This window comes from Dermacentor andersoni, chromosome 11, assembly GCF_023375885.2.
Source record: "Dermacentor andersoni chromosome 11, qqDerAnde1_hic_scaffold, whole genome shotgun sequence".
In the NCBI taxonomy this organism is placed as follows: domain Eukaryota; kingdom Metazoa; phylum Arthropoda; class Arachnida; order Ixodida; family Ixodidae; genus Dermacentor; species Dermacentor andersoni.
In genome coordinates, this window is record NC_092824.1 from 53,200,538 (window position 1) to 53,226,488 (window position 25,951).

General features: G+C 46.9%; 1 long non-coding RNA gene across 1 annotated transcript in view; it reads left to right on the forward strand.

Annotated features, from left to right (window-relative positions):
• LOC140214192 (uncharacterized) overlaps positions 1-25,951 on the forward strand; it is a 102,595-nt gene that overhangs the window by 65,911 nt on the left and 10,733 nt on the right. The window contains exon 2 of the long non-coding RNA XR_011891107.1: positions 584-674. This is a non-coding gene — a long non-coding RNA (uncharacterized lncRNA). The remainder of the gene's footprint in view (positions 1-583; positions 675-25,951) is intronic.

Below are 25,951 nucleotides of genomic sequence, written 5' to 3' on the forward strand. Positions count from 1 at the left end.
CGGCGAGCCCAGTTTGCCATTCACTCTCTGCGGTGTACTGCGAGAACTAACCCTGGGAGTGTTAGCCAGCGCCACCACTCACGAACGTAGGCGTCGGATGTTGAACACCTTTTTTGCCGCAGGCGTCACGAATCTGTGATCTATTTGGATGACGGCAAACGATCAATCAACGCGCACAAGTTACATCAAGGCATCAATGTTGCCGGATTCGAGACCCTCGTAATGTAATGAATGAGAAGAAAGGGTACCGAGGGGCTCGATTTTTATTAACTGTATCATAAGAAACCAACAAAGAAAGGCACCAAGTACAACATAGGGTAAATCACTTGTACTGATTAACTCAAAAAAGAAATGATAAATTATTGGACCCGAAAGTGGATCAAGCGATACTCTTACAATTTGAGCTACCGTGGCGCCGTTTTGCCCTCCACCAGCCCGGGTATCTGCACTTTGCTACCAAACTAACCCTGGGAGTGTCAAATTTCTGCATTGGTAGTATACGCAGCATGCACTGTATTCAATATAAAGCCACAAACAGACTTTTTGCCATGATACGCTCATATTTTGCGATTTTTACTTACAGGCAACAAAAAACACAAATCTGTCGACAAGGAACTTGCTCTCCAGTTTACGCACGTGCTACTGTGGCTATGACACTCTGCTGCTAAAGCAAGGTGAGTGGTGCCTGCGTGAACGAAAGTTGCCTTCATCATCATCATCATCATCATCATCATCATCATCAGCCTAGTTACGCCCACTGCAGGGCAAAGGCCTCTCCCATACTCCTCCAGCTACCCCGGTCATGTACTAATTGTGGCCATGTTGTCCCTGCAAACGTCTTAATGTCATCCGCCCACCTAACTTTCTGCCGCCCCCTACTAAGCTTCCCTTCCCTTGGAATCCAGTCCGTAACCCTTAATGACCATCGGTTATCTTCCCTCCTCATTACATGTCCGGCCCATGCCCATTTCTTTTTCTTGATTTCAACTAAGATGTCATTTACCCGCGTTTGTTCCCTGACCCAGTCTGCTCTTTTCTTATCCCTTAACGTTACACCTATCATTCTTCTTTCCATAGCTCGTTGCGTCGTCCTCAATTTCAGCAGAACCCTTTTCGTAAGCCTCCAGGTTTCTTCCCCGTAGGTGAGTACTGGTAAGACAGAGCTGTTATACACTTTCCTCTTGAGGGATAGTGGCAACCTGCTGTTCATGATTTGAGAATGCCTGCCAAACGCACCCCAGCCCATTCTTATTCTTCTGGTTATGTCAGTCTCATGATCCGGGTCCGTGGCCACTACCTGCCCTAAGTAGATGTATTCCCTTACCACTTCCAGTGCCTCGCTACCTATCGTAAACTGCTGTTCTCTTCCGAGGCTTTTAAACATTACTTTAGTTTTCTGTAGATTAATTTTCAGACCCACCCTTCTGCTTTGCCTCTCCAGGTCAGCGAGCATGCATTGCAATTGGTCTCCTGAGTTACTAAGCAAGGCAATATCATCAGCGAAACGCAAGTTGCTAAGGTGTTCTCCATCAACTTTTATCCCCAATTCTTCCCACTCCAGGTCTTTGAATACCTCTTGTAAACATGCTGTGAATAGCATTGGAGATATCGTATCTCCCTGTCTGACGCCTTTCTTTAGTGGGATTTTGTTGCTTTCTTTGTGGAGGATTACGGTGGCTGTGCAACCACTATAGATATCTTCCAGTATATTTACATATGGCTCATCTACACCCTGATTCCGTAGTGCCTCCATGACTGCTGAGGTTTCGACTGAATCAAATGCTTTTTCGTAATCAATGAAGGCTATATATAAGGGTTGGTTATATTCCGCACATTTCTCTATCACCTGATTGATAGTGTGAATATGGTCTATTGTTGAGTAGCCTTTACGGAATCCTGCCTGGTCCTTTGGTTAAAAAAAGTCTAAGGTATTCCTGATTCTATTTGCGATTACCTTAGTAAATACTTTGTAGGCAACGGACAGTAAGCTGATCGGTCTATAATTTTTCCAAGTCTTTGGCGTCCCGTTTCTTATGGATTAGGATTATGTTAGCGTTCTTCCAAGATTCCGGTACGTTTGAGGTCATAAGGCATTGTGTATATAGGGCGGCCAATCTTTCTAGGACAGTGTTCCCACCATCCTTCAACAAATCTGCTGTTACCTGATCCTCCCCAGCTGCCTTCCCCCTTTGCATAGCTCCCAAGGCGTTCTTTACCTCTTCCGGTGTTACTTGTGGGATTTCAAGTTCCTCTAGCCTATTCTCTCTCACCTTATCGTCGTGGGTGTTACTGGCGCTGTATAAATCTCTATAAAACTCTTCAGCCACTTGAACTATCTCATCCATATTAGTAACGATATTGCCGGCTTTGTCTCTTAGCGCACGCATCTGATTCTTGCCTATTCCTAGTTTCTTCTTCACTGCTTTTAGGCTTCCTGCGTTCCTGAGAGCCTGTTCAATTCTATCCATATTATAGTTCCTTATGTCCGCTGTCTTACGCTTGTTGATTAACTTAGAAAGTTCTGCCAGCTCTACTCTATCTGTAGGGTTAGAGGCTTTCATACATTGGCGTTTCTTGATCAGATCTTTCGTCTCCTGCGATAGCTTACTGCTTTCCTGTTTAATGGCGTTACCACCGACTTCTATTGCACACTCTTTAATGATGCCCATAAGATTGTCGTTCATTGCTTCAACACTATGGTCCTCTTCCTGGGTTAAAGCCGAATACCTGTTCTGTAGCTTGATCCGGAATTCCTCTAGTTTCCCTCTTACCGCTAACTCATTGATTGGCTTTTTATGTACCAGTTTCTTCCGTTCCCTCCTTAAGTCAGGGCTAATTCGAGTTCTTACCATCCTATGGTCACTGCAGCGCACCTTGCCGAGCACGTCTACATCTTGTATGATGCCAGGGTTCTCGTAGAGTATGAAGTCGATTTCATTTCTAGTCTCACCATTCGGGCTCCTCCACGTCCACTTTCGGCTAACCCGCTTGCGGAAAAAGGTATTCATTATCCGCATATTATTCTGTTCTGCAAACTCTACTAATAACTCTCCTCTGCTATTCCTAGAGCCTATGCCATATTCCCCCACTGACTTGTCTCCGGCCTGCTTCTTGCCTACCCTGGTATTGAAATCGCCCATAAGTATACTGTATTTTGTTTTGACTTTACCCATCGCCGATTCCACGTCTTCATAGAAGCTTTCGACTTCCTGGTCATCATGACTAGATGTAGGAGCGTAGACCTGTACAACCTTCATTTTGTACCTCTTAATAAGTTTCACAACAAGACATGCCACCCTCTCGTTAATGCTATAGAATTCCTGTATGTTACCAGCTATGTTCTTATTAATCAAGAATCCGACTCCTAGTTCTCGTCTCTCTGCTAAGCCCCGGTAGCACAGGACGTGCCCGCTTTTTAGCACTGTATATGCTTCTTTTGGCCTCCTAACTTCACTGAGCCCTATTATATCCCATTTACTGCCCTCTAATTCCTCTAATAGCACTGCTAGACTCGCCTCACTAGATAACGTTCTAGCGTTAAACGTTGCCAGGTTCATATTCCAATGGCGGCCTGTTGCCTTATGCTGGCGAAATTACTAGAAGTTATCACTGCGCCTAGTCCTTGACTGCACTCCGCCCCCCATTTAAATGCGGTCGACATCTACTGTGTCAATATGTCATCGTAATAGAGTTAGGCAATCTATATACATGGCTAATCCTAACATCACTTCTGTTTTCGGTCTGGGAAGCTAATTGTGTCCGTTGAGTTCCACCACAGTAGCATCAATGCGTGGTTAGTGATCAGAACTATACATGCTGTGCTATATTTAGTTCAAGAACGAAACTCCTTCTGACTGTCGATGTAGCATTACATACCGAGGTAATAAGTGTGATAATATAACTACACCTGACAGTTTATGTCGAGTGCGTGGTACTGTATACTTGACTTTCCCCTATGCAAAAAAAAAGAACTTAAATACAATGGTTTTAAAAAGGAATGAGAATCCGTTGAGGGAAATGAACAAAACTCCGTCGCGTTCAATTCAAACAGGTTCGAGTTCTCGTCTGCAGTCTCCCAGATTCAATGCGTGTAGCGAACAGATCCCACCTCTAAATGCTAGCTCGGGCTCCACTGCAGAAACACGCATGGAAAATTTCTTAATTTCATCAGGCATAGCGATTACAATGCACAGTACAACACTGACAGTTGACAATTTTCGGAGAGAGTAATGCAAAAGTACAAGAATGGATCACATGGTTTTAATCACGCTGGAAGACACATGTCCTCGTTATTGCATGCTACTAATTACCGCAATAAAACCATGGACATTACTTTGCAGAACACTAGCGCCTAATAAGTGCCTCAAATCACTCGCTCCGAAGTGCATAATGCAAATTAAAACACCAACTGCACATAGTATCGGGTGACATAGATATACATCTAAGCTTTGTTTCAGGACTGAAATCAGGATCAATAAAGAAAGATGGGCCCGCCGTTATCGTTACAAAATTGCACGTGTCAAGCAAGCTCCAATCGCCATTCATGTCGCGTGAAGTAATGCGAGGAAAACGACCGAACGCCTCCTCCACTGCTTAAACGCCACCACACAGTGAATACACGCTTGAACAATTCCGGATCGGCGATGGCAAACGGTGTTCACTGGGTTCCTAGCAGCTTCCTGGGTCGGCGATGTAACGAACTAGAACTAACCCTAGGGCTGTTAGCCAGCGCCACCACTCCGAACCTAGGCGTCGGATGTGGAACATCTGATATGCCGCAGGCGTCACGAGTACGTCATCCATTTGAGTGGCGGCAACGGGTCAGTAAACCCATACAAACTACCTCAAGGCATCACTGCTTCCGGATTCGAAACCCTTGTAATTCAATGAACGAGAAGAAAGGGAAGCGAGGGGCCCGATTTTCATTAACCATATCATAACAAACCAACAAACAAAGGCACCAAGCACGACATAGGGTAAGTCACTTGCCCTTACTAATTGAAATAAAGAAATGATAAATTAGTGGAAATCACAGTGGATGAAGAAACAAAAGACTGGCCGCAGGTGGCATACGAACCCACGCCTTCAACGTAACACGTGCGATACTCTCACCAATTTAGTTAACGCGGTGCCGTATTCCCGTCCACCTTCTGGGGTAATTATGCTTTGCTACTAAACTCAGCCCGGGAGTGTTCACTTTCTCCATTTCTAGTGTACACAGCATGTAATTTATTCAATAAAAGGCCACACACAGTCTTTTTGATATGACACACTCATTTATTGGAATTTTTATGTACATGCAGGCAACAAGAAACACAAACGTGTCGACAAGGAACTTGTTCTTCAGATTATTCACGTGCCACTGTGGCTACGACATTTCACTGGTAAAACAAGGCGAGGGGTTTCTGTGTGAATGAAACTCACCTCATGCTGGCAAAATTACTAGAAATATCAGGGCATCTAGTCCTTTGCTGCCCTCGGCCCCCCATTTACATGCCGTCAACATCTACTTTGGGAAGATGTCACCGTAATAGAGTTAGGCAATCTAGATACATGGCTATACCTAACATCACTACTATTTCCGGTCTGGGAAGCTAATTGTGTGCGTTGAGTTCTAACACAGTAGCATCATGCGCGGTTAGAGTTCAGATCTACACATTCGAAGATATATCTCATTCAAGAACGAAACGCCTTCTGGTTGTCGATGTAGGCATACCGAGGTGATAATTGCGATAATATAACTATTGGTGACAATTTTTGTCGAGTGCGTGGTACTGTATACTTGACTTACCCCCTGTGTGAAAACAGACTAACTAAAGTACAATGCTTTTAAAAAGGAATGGGAATCCCTTGAGGGAATTTAACGAAACTCCGTCACGTTCAAGTTCAACTACGTTCGACTTCTCGTCTCTAGTCTCTTACATTCAATGTTTGTAGCGAACAGATTCCAGCTCTAAATGCTAGCTCGGGCTCCACTTTAGAAACACGCATGGATTATTTCTTTCTTTCGTCAGGCATGACGATTACAATGCACAGTACAACACTGACAGTTGACACTTTACGGAGAGAGTGATGCAAAACTACATGAATGGTCTCGGCACTCAAACACATGGTCTTAGACACGCTGGAAGACGCACGTTCGCTTTATTGTGTGTTACTATTTACTGCAACAAAACCATGGACATTACGTTACAGAACACTAGGGCCTAATAAGTGCCTCAAATCACGCACTCCGATGTGCACAATGCAAATTAAAATAACAGCTGCACATAGTATCGGGTGAGAGAGAGATGTGTCTAAGCCTTGTTTGAGGACTGAAATCAGGGTCAATGGAGAAAGACGGGTCCGCTGCTATGGTTCCAAAATTAGCACGTGTCAAGTGAACTCCAATTGCCATTCATGTCGCGTGAAGTAATGCGAGGAAAACGACACGACCTCCACTGCTTAAACACCACCACCTCAAAACAGATTGAATAGACGCTGGAACACTTCCACATCGGCGATGGCAAACGGTGTTCAGTGGCTTCCGAACAGCTTCCTGGGTCGATGGTGTAAGGACTGAGAAAAGTCAAGATATGTACACCCAATCCCTACTAGTTGAAACGTAACAGTCTCTATTTAGGAGCGGTACTTCCACGGCAGCAGGAGTAGCCACCTTGGTTTCTTCTCCCCTCAGACTGCCAGGCTCTGCTGCCGAAGACTGCAGAATGAAGCAGGTATTGGTAAAATTTATTGATTAGCAATAACAACACAACGAGGAAGCGATAATCATGCAAATGTGTGAATACTCTTAGTAGTCTCGGTGTCACACTGCAGGTTGTGTAGAGGTCGTGATATTTCATCACTTTCTAGCTCATAAAAGCTCTGTTTTAGTTACGAGTGAAATATGCATTGCAGAAGTCTAATCTTTCAATCAATCGCACTTTATATGTTCCGTTTGCGTCTCTGTGGCATGACAGTATTGACAGTAGTTGAAGTTTGCGCATGATAACTTGGGGTCTCGGTTTTTTGTACTATAAACATAGAGCAAGAGGAAAGTATGAGCGACCAACAACTGGCCTTTTTCAGCGCCATATTGTTACTCTACGTTCTGGTAATTTTTACGCATCGGAAATAAATGCGTTAAAAAAAGGAGGCCGTTAGCGCGTTAGCTTATGAAAAATAATTTATTCACTCGCGTAAAATGCTCAGCTATGTTCTACACAGCTATTATCTGCGCGGCCCTGTGTGGTAGCACAGCAGAGCACCGAGAGACAGATGTTTACATCCCGTACGCCCATTTTCCGCATAATGACGTCATGATACACAGATCTCCCGAGCAATGAAAGCAAATGTACTCTGTAGACCAGCTAGTATGAAAAACGTTCTAGGTTTGTTTAGCGTTGTTGATATTTTTTTATGTCGTACATGCCGAAGGCATTCCCTTAATTGAAAAGACTAGATGAAACGGTATGTCAGTTTTCCTTTATATATACACGGAAAAAATGAATTGGTAAATGCTACACGGAATCTCAAGTGTCAAGCTCGTTTACTGTGAATCTACCATCTTTACTTTTTACTCGCTTACTCTGAATCTACCTCCTCGTACCATTTTACCCTCACCAAATGAGCTAACAAGGCCTGCATAATCGGGATGGCCCATGTTCACCTTTCAATAAACTCTGTGGCCTTTACAGCCATAGGTGAATAAGACCGCCGACCACCTGGAAGCAATGTGGTTGTCACCGGTGTCATTACAAGTTTATTATTTTGTATGAAAAATAGTAAAGGTATAAATAAGACGGTAATTTTTTTCGATCCCCCATGTGACTGAAATACTATCCAAAACGATATTGCATACTTATGTTATATGCGCCTTCTGAGCTTGTGCGTTCAAAGCAAATATGTGGCACATAGATAAATCAATCTGAGTTTTACGATTAAGTCATAAGAAGGCTAATGGCGATCGTAGCAGGAATCTGACAAACTTAACAACTTCTTCGCAAGTTGCTGCCGAATTCCTTTACAGCCATCCACGACAAATTCGTGTTATTTTCACTTTTTGTATATAGACAGCCACATTCACTTTCGTCATGCAGTGGTAAGCGATATTCCTTCAAGCCCCGACCCCATGCAGACGGCGAAAAAAAAAATTAGTCGCTAGATTGTTTTCACCGACCTAGACTGGCTCAATGTGAACGGACGTCCGCTATCTTCAGGAAACTTCGAATGTGGAGCCAGCAGTCGTGGCCAATGTCGGCTAGCTGACGTCTCCTGGCACCGGGATGACTCAGGCACTCCACCGCCTCCTTGACGACGCCAGTCATTGTCATAAATTCGTCAATGCTACTGCTGCGGACGCGAACCAGGGCGCTGCGGATCTTCTTCTTGGCTTCGGCCTTAGTGACGTCAGCACCTTCCATCACCATTTCGAGGAGACGCGGGTGCTCACGCATCAGCTCGATGGCGCGGGCACCGTCGACGCCATCTTGTTCGCCCAGCACGAAGTCTGCAGCGTCCAATATGGCGGATGCATTCCTCCTGGTCACTGCCTGCGGGTACAGAGATGAGCCACGGTTTGAAAAGCCAAAGAAATGTAAGCCTGCGAAAGTAAACTTTCCAAGCACTTCGGTAGTGTACGTGAAAACGGAGCTGAAGTGGATAGCGCGTGCGAATCGATAAGGAAATTGAAGGTAGCTGTGCATACACTATGAAAACGTGACGCGCCGTCTCGATGCATCGTCGCAGAAATAATCTCCTAGATTGCCCATATGAAGCCTGCGCAACGTGATTAGGAGCATTTTGGCGTCAAGCGCCATCCAGTGCAACCACATGATTTCACATAGAGCAACCAAACATTACAGGCGAACGCCATTGTGGGTGCAGAAAGATAAGTCATCATCATCAGTGTCTATTATGTCATCTGCAGGACGAAGGCCTCTCCCAGCGATTTCCAATCATTGCTGTGCGAGCTGATTCCAACTATTCGTTCAAAACACTTTGGCATATGTGCAGTAGACGCAGGCACCCGACGTGATTGACGAGTGTGCTGTCACATCGTCATGGCCGTAGTGCGTAACACATGCTTCGTTGGAAATGCAATGGGCCGCGGAACTCGGCATCTGCTGACACGATAGCTTGGTCGTGTAATTAAACGTTAAGCCGGTGCAACCCGGTCAAGACCGACGTAATTTGAAGCATTCGCCGTTTAATAAAAAACCCTTGTCGTAAATCGTGTCTCCAACGAGTGGTTACTGCTCCTGCGTAGCGCGTATCCTCTCTTTCCCTGAATATATATATATATATATATATATATATATATATATATATATATATATATATATTGGGCACGCATTGGGGAAATTAGCTGTTGTTGAAATGTACACAATACTCAAGAACAAGGGAAATGAAAGTTGGCGAATAGATCACTTGTCGCCGTTGGGAGCTGGACCCACAACGTCAGCATTACGCGTGCCTTGGACTAACAATTGTGCTACAGCCACGTTCATTAATCCGGCGACTAACTTGGGTATTGATACTTACTAGATCTAGGGCCGTAGGAGTGTTGGCCAGCACCCTTCCTGCTAAACGTCTGTGTGACCTGCCTTTTTTTGCCCATTGGCGAGGGTATCGAATCTGGCAATATTGATGTCACTAGGTAGCGAAGGTTTATTGGCCACATGCGTACTCACATAAGATCAAGTGTTACGTGACGCTGAACATGTTATTACATTCGAAATACCTTCACACACACACTTTAGCATTCTCACACTCCCCTTGTCGAAGTAGCGTATGTTTATTTAGTAAACTGTACGGCTTTCTAGAACTTTATAGTCGCAATTATTATTCCAAAGGCTAATGGTAACCTTTTCTTTTGTTCGAAACCATTCAACGTTTTAGTATTTAAATATACTTCAGGTAAACTTGGTGAATCGTTTTTTTTTTTCATTTGTTTTGTGTAAAAGAGACACAGTTCGTACTTCCTTCGTTCGTTAGCAGAAAGTCTTAGTGCAACGTCTAGTCACTCCAACGGGGCTTTTGAAATGTCTTACCAACTTCAAATCTCCTCCCATCGCTTCATTAATTTGGCTTTTGTATCAGCATGTAGTACGCCGATGAACGAATCGTTGCGCTATCAAAACGCTTCATGGTTTTAAGGTTCGGTGAATCGTTTCGAAGTTCCCGCCTGAGACTTTCAAGTAGAGTTTGGAGCCAACATCTTTCACTACAACTGATGCGAGGAGTTAAATAACGGAGTGCGGCTCCACGAGATATGCGTGCGACGTTTGACGCTTAGACGTCGCTGTTGAGCATCGACGTTGGCGATGCATATTCAGGTTGTTTTCCACCAACTTTAAATTTCGGCGGATATTCTATCGTGGTGACGTACCTTGTTTGAGGCTTATCATCATCATTTTCACTTAGGGCCTCTTTTGCACCGCCGACGCTGTTTTCACGAGCACGACAACTAGGAACATCGCGAAAAGGACACCACTGCCATCTTGTCAAGAACACATTGTTTTCCAGCGCCCACGTAATGTAATCCTCGCGCACTGCAATGCTGCTCCTTCTCGCCTACGAAATGCATGAGCATTTTGCACTCCTTCGAGCATACGCCTGGAGCGTGAAGCCTTGAAATAATTACCCAGCATCAATGTTCTGCGATTACTTAGTGGTTAGCGCGTTCGACTCTGCAATGTACATTGCTCCAGTGGCACGGAGTTCAGATTCCAGTGTGGTCGGCTGTGCAAATCCGTAGTAATTTTTTTTCTTCGCGCTTAGGGAAATGGTGAAGCTGGGGATTACGAGGTGGCTTGGGACGTCGAAAGAAAAACATAATCGTTGTGCCACACCCAGTTTCGAGTACTTAACCGCTCTCGCAGTAACTTTTTCTGGTGATTCGGTCATGCTCGACTCGCATACCTCGAACAAGCGTCTTTACGTGAACGGAAGGGGAAAATCAAGTTCAATTTGATGAAATGTCGGAGGTTTATCTTACATGTATCAGACCTAACGATACATTTCATAACTTTAAAAGGTGCAGGCAAAGAAAGGCGCAGTGTGTCGCAGTCTATGTGTCAACGACCCAGCGAAGCTTACTGTACGACTAGTCGGTACCAAGATTAATTCCGTAAGTCTTACGGAGTCTCACAGGGCACTCTGGCGAGTTCATCATTCAGCTGACATGTGAATCATGGATAATAGGTACATTTGTCTGCGCCTTCCTGTGGCATTGAGCATTCGTGTGACGCCTTTAATGACAGCATTTCGATTTCTAAATTTGCAGGTACTCACACTCTTCAAAGCAACGTTATTTGTCATAGTGCATATGCGCAGACCATGGATAATGGTTGGGTTTATGACGCAATATGCTAATGACAATCAAGAGTTCTGCCTTGTAATTTTCTCAGAATATTCAATGTGGATAGTCCTCTGCGGGTGCTGTCTTTAGTATGTTATCACTTTCCTTGTTATGGCGAACGGACAAAAAAAAATATTTACGAGAGGGTCATACCATGATGTCCGCCAGCGCGCCGTCCTTGTGGTCGGATGCTTTGAAGAACTCTTGGGTCACGTGCAGAGGACAGCTGCCTTTATCATACCTGTTGTAATAAATGCACACAGGACTCACGGTGAATTCGGTGAGGCTCAGGCTCCTGCTAGCGCCTCGCGCGAGCACGTTCATGTCGTCGTAGGACAGCTGCAAACCCTTGAGGTTGACTCTGGCTAGCTTGATGTTAGAAGCGAGAGCTGACACCAGTTCTCCCTCTACTTCCCGAAGCTCCGGGCTTGTCCCAAGGACCCAGGCGGGTTTCAAGTCTATGTCTACCTCAGTGAGCGCGGTAGAGCTCCTTGTACATGCTGTCAAGGCGGAATATTCATTCACTTCGCAGTCATAGCATTGAACCCGCAGTGAAGTTATGTGATGGCAACCACTGACAACACGTAAAGATGGGATTATCGAGTGCGGGACGTTGGGAATTGGAATGTCCGCATTGATCGTTGCATTGCAGATTTGCGGGCACTGCTGCAGCTGCCTTGTGTTGTCGTGCGCGCATTGTCCCTTGACGACAACGCGGTCATTGAGTCGCCGCTCCCGGATAATTTTGGAGACTCTGTCGAGTCCGTCGATGCAGGGCAAGGTGTCGACGACCACCGTCTTCAGTGTCTTGTTGACCGCGAGTTCACAGAAGAAGGCGTGGCACTCTGCTTCTCCGAAAATCCGCATGTCGATGCAGAGCCGGCTGAGCGTCGAGCTCTGTTTCTGCAGGGCTTGGCACAAGGAGTCCATGCACTTCGCAGCTTGGGGATCCGGAAGCTGGAGAGTGTAATTCAAGAATGTCGCAAGACATTCGCAATGCGTTGAAGGTAGTCTCAGCCGCCGTAGTGTGGCACTCCGTGTGATGACTTCGGCGAAGAGGGTGACCGTGCTCATGCTGGAAACATGTGGGGATAAAAAAAGCTATTTGCTCAAAAATTATGCCTCAAGTAAAAAGCTCTTGAGAGATCCAATGCATTCTAATGCAAGAAACAGAAATCGACGTTTCTGAAGGTGTAGAAGAGAACTTATGTTTCGACAAATGAGGACCACACTATATTCCAAAAGATCCAAAGGTGTCGATAACTATCGCGTCAATGAAACAGCGCAAATGAAAATAAAAGCAATTTGATATCCGTGAGGCCGTATCGAAATGAGCGGCTGAGGCTCCGGCACAACATTCAACGAGAAGCAAGTTTGGCCTTTTCCCTGGTAGTGGTGACCATTTCCCTTCTCAAGTACTAGTAATTTGAAAACGATACGTAATTCTACCCACTTAAAAGAGCGTTTTCGTGTGTCTTTAAGAGCAACTTCAATTTTGTCTAATGATCATTCACTTCTGTCCCCTAGAGTAACGAATAAAACAGGAGCTCTAATACACGACACCAATGGCAGTCTTAACTAATGGCAATACAAATTCCAAGAAAACAGCTAACTCGGAGCGACGTAAATCGCGCTCATAGGCGCGTAATTTCCAATTGTAGTTCGACATCAAGGAAATGCAGGATGTTTCACGAGAACACATAAACAAACATTTAAAGGTTTCCTTTGGCAGATATCACAACTTTAGTTCATGAGCTGGTCTATTCGAAACGGCTGACAATGCTCCTACAAAAAATTGAGATGCAAGCGTGAAAATTAATAAGAATTCACTAATGAAGCTTTTAACTAATTACAATTTTTGGCGCCTAGTGCAATTTACAAATTCTAGCCGTGGAGTTCACAACGCGGAAACACTTGGAACAAATTTTCAAGATGACACCAGTTTCGTGACATCAAACATGTGCGCTTTTATTTGAAGCCATGAGGACCGATGTTGTTGAAAAAACTCTCTGTTATATTATATAAACTCTATCTGTGGGCAAAATATACAAATAATAATTTGTTCGCTGAACTCTCCACAATTCAAAAGCGAGCTACAGCGCATGAAATACACTAATATAGGCATTACGTTAAGTTGCGTTCATTAAAATACATTTGACACTAAGTATATGATACTTCTAATATTCCTAATGACATTTGGGGCATTACAGGGCGAATACGTGCTGCGTAGCGCGTAATACGTGCTTCGAGATGCCCTGTTAGTGTACCGTCGGTTCGTGGTGCAATTATAAGCAATACTTACAATATTACGGGCGCCAAGACGATGTCTGCGTTCAGTTCCTCCAAAGAACTCATCTTGCAGAGTGCATCGAGGATTTCCGTCAGGGCCAGGTCCAACACTCTGCCGTAAATGATAGTCGATTTGAGAGTCAGTTTTCGCAGCGCGCAGTCTTCTTTGGCGAGGTATCTGGCGAACAGTGCGTTGGAGGCTTCGTCGCGATAGCGGGACACGCAGTGTGAGACACCGAGTTCAGTGATGCTCTTGTTTTCAGTGAGCTCCCGGATAAGCCAATGCGCCTGATTATTGGCCATTTCGACCTCTGACACGTCGAGTGCTGTCAGGTGATCCATGCCTAAGCCGAGTGACCTTCCAGGCGTGGCCACGTTGACTCCCCGTTCCTCCTTGAACTGGTTGACCTTGAAGGCGACATTTCCACGCTGTGGCATTGGATTGAGCATTTCGAGCAAGATAGCTTCGTCGCGAGGTGATGATATATTTGCTGGACAGATGGTAATGCTTTTCAAAAAGCGATTGCGATTTATTGCTGAACGCATCGAGGCGCGACCAATCCAAGTGGACCTGAATTTTATCGCTGTGATGCAGCGATGCTGGGCGAGTAGACGCTCGGCGAGATCCAGTGCCCTCGCTTCGCGTGAGACTTGCTCAGGGCCGTGTGCACCGTACGCGCATGCGCGTTCCTGGCCACACTCGATTAAGACGGCACCTCTAATCTTTCCTCGCCCATCTTCCCCAAGCTCCAGGCAAGCACCTCGTAGGATCTTGTTCAAATCATGGCGGTGTTTCATTAGGCTGCAGCTGGCACCATCCTTCTTAGTGCATGGGGTGTTCAGCGAGTCCCAGTGGATGCTGAGCCGTTCGGGTGCAGGTTTGGTGACGAGAAATTGCGAGGATTCAGACATGCTTCACCGGCCACTTGTTTGGCGAAACGCTGTGCTGACGCAGACCTGAATGCAGACTTCAGTCGTCTCACGTAGAACCTGCGCGCAGAAGAAAAAAAAAGGTGTGGCAAAGATTTAGCTACTAAACAGGTGCTTCACTATTATAGATGACCAGCGCGTTTCGCTCAAGGGATGTTAGTTCTCTTGTATAGCATGTTTTGACCACAAAGAGAAAGAATATCGCCAAGCATTGACCATTTATGTAAAAGACAAGAAACGCTGCGAAGATTGGGCAATGTTACTACTCGCCTATGTGATGAACAATTTGTGTCACGTCGCCAAATCCACGGCGAGTTCCCTCACGTTAGAAGTACGCCAAGCCGCCCAGAACGGTTGAAAGAAAGTCGCAGTTTCGTCCGAAAGGCGAAGCACCGATTGCGATAGCAAATTAGTGGATAGCTGTACCGCTTAAGGAGAGTAGTTTTAGCAACCGCATATAATCTGTAAACATTCATTACTATCGAAAATAGCAAGGATAGAATATGTAAGCCTGACTCAACGAGGACGTAGAAAGAAGCAGACATCCACAGGCTGCTGTGTCTTTGTGTGTCGACTGCTTTCTGCGTCGTTGTTCAGTCGCGCTTACACATTCTATCATGAATTGGAACCAACAAGCCCGCCAACGTAATTTATCTAAATTAACAAGCGCAGTGTCACGCACGCACAGGTGAAAATGAACCCACCGCGCTCATGAGCGCGGAAACTCGCTGTCAAAATGCTGGAGTGGGGAATCGCAGCAGCACCAAATGAATTTATCTTCGTGCATCTGTCACTTCAGCGTGAACAAAACGCCGAAAGCACAGCGCATACCAAGCTACCGGCACTACGCGCACTCTACAAACATCAAAGATCGCTTTGAAGACGATGCCCGTGCAGGCGTCACTTGCACCACGTCGCAGACCGTTTTCAAGACACACGAGCACCGGCAACGCGTGCCTACAGCTTCCGTCAAAGGCGTCTACTATGGCGTCCACCATTCGCGTGATACGCCGTAGTAGACGCCGCGGTTGTCTCCACTCTTCGGAGCGGTGAGCGAGGAGGACATCGGCGCACCCTAGCAGGCGCCGGAGAACAGCCACCCCTCCCTCGCCTCACCCCTGTGCATCGCACGCATGAGGAGAGGGCACGTTTCCGGCTCGCGTTCGTCGCTGGCGCACGCGAGGTGCTGGATCGAACCGCTTTCGCCGGCTCACCCTCGAACGCTTTCGTTCGCACATACAGCATAAAACCGTCGCCGGCGCGCGGCGATGGTTTTATCGCCCTTGGACTACGGAACCTCACGGCTATGGCAGGAATGCGCCTGGACTGCCCATATAATTGCTCTCGCAATAAAACGCTTAGAAGGCCGCAACCGCGAAAACACGTTGGCCTTTGGGCGCGGTTTCTCGCCTCGTTCCCCACCGCGCACTCGAAGGCCTCAGGTTGGTGTGGGCTCGCCATTGCTGTCTCCCTTCGGCGAGCAAGACGCTTCGTGTGCGCATTCCTTCCTTCTCTTCCTCCTCGCTGAGGCAGTCGCCAGTGGTGTCTGCGCGTGCGTTGGCCTTTCCCTCTGCTGCGACAGCGGCGGGTGGAAAACGTTTACGGGCAACTCGGGCGATTTCTCGGTATCCAACGATATTAATAGAATCTCCAATATACGCTCGTTTTTGCACTCGGGTTATCAACCGGTGCCAAACTCTATTGCTGCAAGACATTTAGGTTTGCAGAAAATGAATTTTAAATGTTTGTTACGAGTTCTCTGCTTACGTCTTTTTACTAGCCACCCTGTGTTTCGGACATCATAGACTACGCCGCCACTGTCGCTGAAATCCTGCCGGAAATCGACGCTGTCTAATCCGGAAAATCTGCAACATCTACTTGTGTCATCAAGAGATATCAACAGCCATCAGCTCCGCTTCTTTGTCGTTACCGCCACGTGTATTGCGAGTCTAGCGCGCGTGTACACTGTGCCATGCGTGTTTACACTGTGGTAGTGTAGGATCTCGCGTCATCGACTCATTGTGACCTTCCACGAGGCAGACAACCCACCCAAATTGCACCACCCTACCGGTGACAGGACTGTCAATACCGTTCGAAAATGACAACCGTCTTATCTGGTTTTAAAAACAGCGGAATTGCCCTTTATAAGCCTAAATATATTCCGACGTGGCGTGAGCGCGCCCACACGTTACGTCACGTTGTCGAGAACAACCTGCGTCTATTCTGCGACCGATGGTTCGACGCTCTGGCACCGCCAACGTAACCAGACGCGACCAACGCGCCCGGCACGACGATCCCACTATCAGTTGCACGAGCGTGTCTGTGTGACCACGTGACGAGCACAGTCGGGCACGCACCAGAGCGGCGGAGCAGCCACTTGCAGTAGTTTGCTTGCCTCATTAGTCACGTGGTGCCGCTTTCCGCTGCAGTTGGTGTCGGCGTAGCGCTGTCGTATTTACCGTAATGGCGCCAACAAGAACGCAGCTGCTTAGTGAAGGAGAACGGAAACCCAGGAAAGCAGAGTATCGGCGTGAACACAGATTACGCCAGAAACAAATGAACGACGTTGCGCAGAGCGGGTGACTAAAGCAACATGCTGCCGAACTCAAGCGACACCGAGAACGACGCCGTGCCGACGTTCCAGGCTAAGCTGCATCCATTTGTTTCATTTCCTACGTCTCCCTCTTCAGTTCACCACACGTCCACATCCGCTGCGGGCTCTCCATAACACGAGGGAACTTTGCTTCTATACTCGCCTCTCTTACGTCGTCTCGTGTAGGGTCTCACTCAACAGTTCGGTGTTAAAACCACGCTTCTCCCTTTCGCGAATCTTTCGCGGTCGTTCTGGCGATTGTACCAAACGCACCAGCGCACGACCACGCAACACCACGTGCTTACTACGAAATGCGTACGCATCATTCAGATAACTCCCGGAGCAGATTCTGCACGTACAATTTTTTAGCTCCAGTTTAAAACGAAGCAACACTAGCGTACAGCGTTAGACTCAGTCTGTTTATGAAAGTTCTAAAAAAACGGCGTATCTTAACGTACAGCTATAGCGTTAATTCCACGGGGCCGGTAAACATCGCACCAGCCAGATAAGCACGAGTACACGCATCTTGAGCGCGTAGATGAAGCGGAAAGCAGAGCTACAAGGAGTCTAGTTAGATCGCAGTAAGGGGTACTATAACGTAAAGCTATACCAAACGTTTCTATTCCAATTGTGCAGTCAGTCCTCCACGATTGGTCAAGACATTTTCGGGCCACCTGGACTTCGCCTGTCGGTCACGCGACGTCACAAAACCACGTTAGCTCCTCATCTGATATGACGAGCACACGCTGATGATGCATGATTACACCGAACGAAAGAAAAATCGTCATTTCTCATTCGACGCCATTTCGTCGTTAGCACTCTGCTATTGGGCACACGCTTTCGCGCAGGGCCCACTTCGCCTGTCTGGGACGCAACGTCTAAAAACCGCGAAAACTGACCGCGTTAAAGATGCATTAAGATGTGGAACAAAACTGAATTTCTTTTATCATTAGCCGAAGACTGCCTCGTTCCGAAAAGAATAGAAGATGGCTGCTCGCCGAGCGCTCAGGCACTGGCTACTCGCACCTTAGGTAGAGCGTGGATTTATTTCCGTATAATAAATCTTTTTGCCTGATAGTATAACATTATTGAGTTTTTCTGCCCGTATACGGCATCGCACTGCCAACTCCTTGTTGAGTATCCGTTTTAGCGGCACTCCAAACCTATGGTCCAATCCTAGCCTTCCGTTGCACGCCACCGCGATTTTCGACCAGCCACCTCAAGCCAAGTGAGGGGAAGCGGACCAATCGCGGACTCCAGCGCCCTTACGCGGTCATCGATATTCACTGCGCTGGCTCAGCCCCATCGAAACCCTCTCTGCTTGAGCGTACTCCTCGCTTCTTTACAGCCCATTATATAAGAAAAACAGCTTAATGTAGACAGCGTTATTCGTTGTGAAGGCAAACGAAAGTGACCCCCTGTATACAAACTTTTGACTGGCCTTTTCAGACAACGCTGCAGGTCGCCGCCTGATGCTTACGTCGTCGGTTACGAAAATTTGACGTCAGGAGATTGGAATAGTTTTACGTTACTGGGCCCATGTTGCCAACATGGCTAAGCAAGTACGAGCACGTGTATCGGCCTCGAAATTACGTCGACATCTGTTTGGCGGTAGCTAACTAAACTCTGATGCGTGTTACTTACATTTTATGTTAATTTGGTTTAACTATGAAACTCTCAAAAAGGCTTGAAGCGCAATTAATTTAAGAGCAACATCTTTTCACCTTGGCTCAGTTTTTGCTCATTTTTACTGGCAGTTGTGATTCTCCTAACATTCAAATATTTTGCCTTCTCGATTGTTCGCTTACTCTCTATATACTAACAAATGCTGCGCCATAACCCGCAGTTAAGCGTAATAAATTAATAAATCGTGACATAGAATGACCCGATGCAATGCCGTTTCGTTGGTGTTTATAAAGAACGCGAAGCTAGAGGAATAAGCCATATCAGATTCACCAGCTTTGATTTTCTTGAAACATGCAAAAACAGCCCGGTACTTTGATTTAGGCGCTCGTTAAAGAACCCCAGGTGCCCGAAACAATTCCGTAGTCCCCCACTACGACGTGCCCCTTAATCAGATCGTGTTTTTGGCACGTGAAACCGCCTAATTTAAATTGCTTTTATTGTCTTGAAAGTATGTTATGTTGGCGAAACAATTCAAGGGTCATTAGACATGTGCTCATTATCGCGTCCTCTTCCAGAATTCAGAAACGCAATGTAGAATTCCTATATGTATTTCTTGTATTACGTTAAAATTGTGCTGAAATAATACACGCCGAGAAAAGCTAAACACATCCTTTATTTCATCCGTAGAAGCACTTTATTTTGTGCTCATTGACTAGCTTCGCTGAAATCTCTCGTGCTTACTTCTCGATGCTGCTGGCCGAAAGATATGTATTCGCCAGTGATGTCGCGGTTAATTTGCATAAACATGTCATACGAGGCACCAACAGCTCTTGCTGTCTTATGTGTGTTAAAAAAAGGAAATAAAGAACTGTGTTTTTTTATCTTAGCATGGCGCTGCAGAGCTTGAATCCCATTCAATGCCGGCAGCCTTGGTTGTCGGCTTGAAGAGACCTATAACACGTATAACTTTGTCCTCGACGTGAAAAACGTGACAAGAGAGCCATTCTTGAATCGCTAGAACCAACACGGTGGTGCAGGGCAATGCAGACAATGTACGACTGCGTGCCATTCAGCTTGTCACACACCTGGGCCGTATTCTGTTTTCATGCATTAACCGCAAGGAATGTGGGACGCGACAGCGCTGTTTTAAAACGAAGCTTTTTTTTGCCTCTTCATCTTTTCTACTGCTGCTGCTGTGCTGCCTTGAACGCCGCGTTGAAGGCGGCGGGGGTCGGGGGGGGGGGGGAGGGTTAAGCTCACGGGAGGGGTGCTGGAGGCAAGATAGGCGACGTCAACCACGTTTGGGTAGAGCGGATCTACAATGCCCTCTGGACGCCGTAATTAGGTGTGACTCCCCTCCCTCCCCCTGCAGAAGCATTGCGGGGACTGCCGCGCTTGCCTCCGTGTTCACACGTGACAGCAACGACTGCCCAGGGAGGAGGTAGGGAAAGGGCACATCCGAATAAGTCGAGAAACCTTTGCAAATGAGCAATGCTTTCTTCAGCTCTCTTCACTAAAGGAGTGAGTAAATGAACGACATGCCTCTGCACGTTCCGTGCCCAGAGAACTCAAATCAAGCATTGCAAAACGTACCATTGTAACAGCCAACAAAGGCGACTTAGTCCGCGACAAAGTCGGCTGTACTAAGCTACATAGGAAATAACGAGAACGAGTATACCGAGGCGCAATGTGAGCGTTACTTCGTACATGCGCGATAACGTCACTTGCGAGAGGGTCAGCATTCCCCTCTTACATGCCAATGCAATGACCATCCAAAAACCACAGGCTATGCACGACTAGGATAAGAGACAGCCTCTGCGGCTGGTGTACGTCGCACTATCGCGTGCCACCGCTGTTGAAGGCTTCTAACTAACAAATTGAGACAATGACTTTTCATTTCAGCATCGCAGCCATACCACGGATCGAACACTGCGTGACGAGATGGTTCTCCTAAACAAGCGGAAATTAAGCACTTGATCACGCGATCGACAGGCTGCAACGAGCAGCAAGGAACGGACACGTCTCAGTCGTGTTCATTAGTGTTCAGCCCACACGCCCCAGACATTTAACTGGATTCCGCAATGCCGAAAACAGACATCATCGCTTTGGCGGAGACTTGCAGTGCCGAGCCGCAACCGACTTCCAACGAGTGTGCTACTGGAAGCGACAGTCTTACAGGTGTGCCAGAATAGCCACTTACAAGAACGAAATGGCCACCCGTCCGTCCATTGCACCGAGAATATTGTCCTGACCACCGGATTTCCAAGCCAGAAGCGCAAATGTTGACGGCGTTGCTGACGCATGCGTTCTGCAACTCAAGGGCAGGGACGTCGACGTTGCACTGGCCGCTGGTAACTTCCGCATCTCGGCGGCACAAAAAGGAATCAAACGCTTCCTTTCGCTTTAACTTCCCTCAATATGCACCCGGAACATTAAACCCTTGTTGTGAAAACACCAGCGTAAATGCGTGCCACCGTTGTTAATCACGATTTCACCGTTCATTTAAGGAAACGCGAAAACCGCTGGGCGCCAACGTTTATGCCAGAGGTCTTTCGTGTGCGCCTCGGGAGATGCGACTACAACGCTCTATCACCAACTCATTGAGGCATTTCCTTGTAAAAGGAGATGCAGCAGTTTTCTCGTGTGAAATAATTATGCCTCTGCTTCTAAAAATATAATTAATTAGCGTTAGGCCAGGTTGTAGATTTTAATGAACGGCTTCAGTGAGTGCTCGAGTCAGATGCCCATATGCACAAGTCGCCTCCATATAGTGAATCATTCAAGGTAGCAGGCAAGAGATTCCAGTTCGTGCTGGACTCAGCGTCTGCAACTTGGGCGATTACGCAGGGTCTTGGTTATTATCATAGGTAGACGGCTATCATAAGTACTATCACAGTACTAAGGCACGTAAGCGTAAAGTCTAGGCTCAACAATTGCGGATGACGAATGGACTTTTACTCGGAACATAGTCAAAAAACAAAGAAAAGAAAGGAAGAGAACGAAAATTTATGCATATCCCACGTAGTGTGGGAATAGATGTAAGCGAAGCATTCCGTGTTGGATGCTTTCATTGACGATAATGAGCACCGATGTTGATGGCTAAATCTTAATTTCGGCAACGTTTAGTCCAACACGAGACTGATGAGTTGGTATTAAACGTTACCTTGCGTGCACCACTGCTGTTTGTCTGTGTTGTACACAGAATACACAGGGAGAGGTGTTTGCTTGAGGCGTTGTTGGACGCCATATTTCATAACCTCTGAGAGGTTTGACCATAGGCATTGCCTCGCATGGCACATCGCATGGTGGAAGAAGTATGAGACTTGAATTGGTTTATTGGGCTTTACGTGCCAAAACCACAACTGGAGTATGAGGCACGCCATAGTGGCAGACTCCGGGTTAAATTTGACACTGTAATGTAATTTAAAGGGCCCCTGAAGTGGTGCAGACAAATATAGACGCGTAGGGTACAGCTTATGTAGAACATTCGCACCACAATTTAAGTGCAGCGTTACGTATTAATGAAGCTACAATCGATTACAAGTTACCCTCCTCCCTAGCCATGCTTTTTCCTCCTCAATTCGTTCGCCTAGCTATGGCGGCTAAGCTCCGCGTTCACAGGTCCTGCGTCACAATGCGACGTCACATCGTCCACTTCCGTTTGTTTTGGAGCGCACCCCCTCCCCCCCCCCCCCCCCCCCCGCCCGCCTGCGCGAAACCCCTCCGCTAGCCGCTTGGCCGTCGACCCCAACCGAGAGCCATCGAAGCAGCGTTCGTTGCGACCATTCTGTCGCAGCGCCGAACGTGTCTGGTATTCAGTTAAGCACACACTAGCGGAACGTTTCGACAGAACGGTGGAAGCATAAACTCAAGTTGATGAAGGAGCTGATGAACCACAAACGTAGGTCAGCTGCCTGATTGGTCTCCACGATCCAGCCACCAGTAGGCGCAGAGCTTAACCAGCCAAAGAGCTAATATTGCTCTAACCAAGTGTAAAACATTATAAACATTTACAAAAACAACGTGTAAACATTTACACTCCTGCGAAAAATTTACACCAGCAGCACAGAAGAATACATTTCGTTACTACTACTGTGTCTGGTTGAGCTCTATGCCACCAGGTGGCTGCACCGTGCAGACCATTCACGTTTGCGCTTAGGTTCATCCTATGAAACGACACGCAAGGGGACACGGCCGGGCCCTGTCCCCCTGCACTTGCGTTTGTAATCTTCCGGCGTAAAGTGACAGCCGCAATCTCGCCAATAGTGGCGCCGATCGGATAGCGGCAGTCCGATGCACTGGAGTCATTCCGCTCGTCTACTGGCTTACAGAGGGACACGATGTCGCTGCTTGACATATTACGAGCCGCTACGTAAACTCATTTGTTTACCATAATGTTGGAAAAATTATCGATCACGCGCCCTGGTCAGCCAATCGGACAGCTCGTTCTCCTGACGCCATTGGGGTGATTTCCATCATATGGGTAGGGGCGGCTTAAAATTCCTCAGCGCAGTGTGCTGCGATTGGCAACGATGTGCACTTATAAAACCTTATAATAAATTACACGCTTTACGCAAAGCACTTATATGCGTCAAATAATGATCAGAAGGACCTACTCTAAGGACTCAGTACGTTTGTAGAAAATCGTCAAAATTGTTTCAGGATCCCTTTAACATGTCCCAAAATCCAAGTGACGCCACCGTCGAAATGCGGCTGCAGTGGTTGAAATCACATCCACGACATCTAGGAATGGAATAGCAGCAAAGCTTCCCTGGCGGGCACAGAAATGTCCATTTGACGGTCGACAGCTTCGCTAGTGTTGCCTGGACGTTGCAGGGCGCTTTACTTAATGTGGCTCTGCTGCTGCGCGCCCTGCGTAGTTTGTCCGCTTGAGATATTTGCAAGGTGTTTATTTTTGAGAAATAGCAGCAACCTACTGTACCGTACCTTGAACCAAAGCTTAGCCATCTCGTATAGTAGTAGGGTTTGCTTGCCTTCCATCCGGACCTCCCACCTCCCTTGTATGGGAACTGCCTCTTCTCCCTCCTCTTTGCAGTTCTACCTGCGCCCCCTCTGGACTCGCACCATAGTAGAAAGGGAAGCGCTGCAGCTTCTGAGGGGAGTCACGCATAATTAAAGCTGTCAAGAGGCTAATGTAGCGATGGCCAGGGAGCTCCAGAGGGTATTGTGCACGTTCGATGCGGTGGCGGGAATACTAGTTTTTAGCGTTGCGTTTCTTCGCCGACTCGCTCCTCTCATGTATGCACACCCAGTGACCCACCCCCACCTCCCACGACGCGGTGTGCTTCGCTCTAAAACACTGCTGGCAAAGCCGCGGGCTCGTATTCCCAAGGCGTGCGGTTTTCCCACCTAATTTTAGAGCCAAATATGGCCGACCGAGTTGCAAAAACCTTTCGCTCCCGCCATCTTGACTCATGAAAGTTCATTCACGAAGGCGGCCGCCCATCGTCGTTGCAATGTCGCGAGTAATGGCTTCTGCAATCGCCTTAGCTGCGCGCCAGGGCCTGCTCGTAAGATCGCCACAGCAAGGAATCATAAGGGCGGGACAATGCCGATAGAAAGACTACAAAGGCGTCTATAACAGTGGCATGTAGGCGCAGATGCTGTGCATCGCACCTATCATTTGCAGCTAGCACTTGTTGCGCCACTGTTGGGCGTAAATTTTTATAGTGCAGAACAGCTGCTTTTCCAGGTCCTGATATAGTAACCTGCATTCGTCAACAACTTTCTCAAGCAGCTCACGTGACACGTAGATTGTCGGCATAGACGGTGCTAAACAAATTCCCGTATAGCTACAGACGATATGCGGTCAGTTTGTATTGTCAACGGCGAGCGCATGCCTTCATAGCGGTGCCTAGCGTTTAGCAGTATAGTGAACTAATAGCAGGCTCAAGGCGAGTGTTGAAATTCGCATATATTTCTTTTTTTACTTATCGTGTCGTCCCCACAAATATCCGTTTTCTCAAGAAAAGATATACCTCCGTGTGATTATTTTAGATGTCATAGTGTGCAGGGAGACGCCGACATGTATAATAGAGTATTTCTGAACGCGTCCACTGTATCAGGTGCCCAATGCAACTGAAATGTCTTTATATGTACGACAGCAAATATAGGGAGAGAATATGCACCCTGCCTATAGCACTTCTACAGCAACGTAAGTAAACACAACTATAATAGCCCGACTTGTCTTGAGAAACAGCGATAACGTCTATGTCGGTCGGCAGTGTTTTAGTTTCCATCCGAGTTTATCACTAGGAGTTATGCTGAAATATTTCAGCGTTATCGAAGCGTTGTCCCTCTCTCAGCATCTATTAGGACAGAAGCGCCGCAATGAAAATACTGTTTTTAAATGCTTAGGTGACAAATGCGCCCGGCCCTGGTAGTAGTGACCTTGTCAAGATAGTGTTAATGTAATTTTACATGCGCCTCACTGACATCAACCACTGAGGACAAAAAGCGACCGCTTCGCAATTACGGACCCGTGTTTTCAGCGTTCGTCATTGAAATGTCGTGCATGTGCACGCAAGATCTGGCATGCAGCGCTAGTTTTACCTTACGGCGTTAAGGATCAACGACGTTCGTCCAACTCTCGGCCGTTTCGGTTCGGCGACGAAATGTCTCTCTCAACAACCAAAGAAGAAGCAAAGGCCATGTACACGAGTTCTCATTAACAATTCAAACCGCTTACTTTGACGACTGGCTTCGTCATTTTCCAAACATTCCTCCACGCTTGTTGTGCGAGCGCTCACAAAAACGTAAAATATAATTTCGACCTAAAATTTGTTGCCCTATATAATGCATCGACAAGACACAGTAATGGACTCACCTTATACGAGTGCCGGATGCTTTGAGTTGTGGTCCCGCACGGCTGCACGTGGCGTCGGTCCTGATAGGCGATGCGAGCACTCAAATAATATCCACGCACTTCACTCCAGGCAAGCAAAAGCGAAATGACACAGAGCAACTCTTCCTTTGGTCTCGTGCTCTCTGGCTAGCCTGCTCCTACTGAGTCGACCGCGATTGTGGATGAGCGAGACTAAATTGCTTGCCGAATAGAGAAGCACCACTTGTGGACACTTTCAACAAGAAATTGTCGTGATCCATCACAAATATATGTAGTGATTCTAAAGAAGGAGGAAACGAAGCGCCAC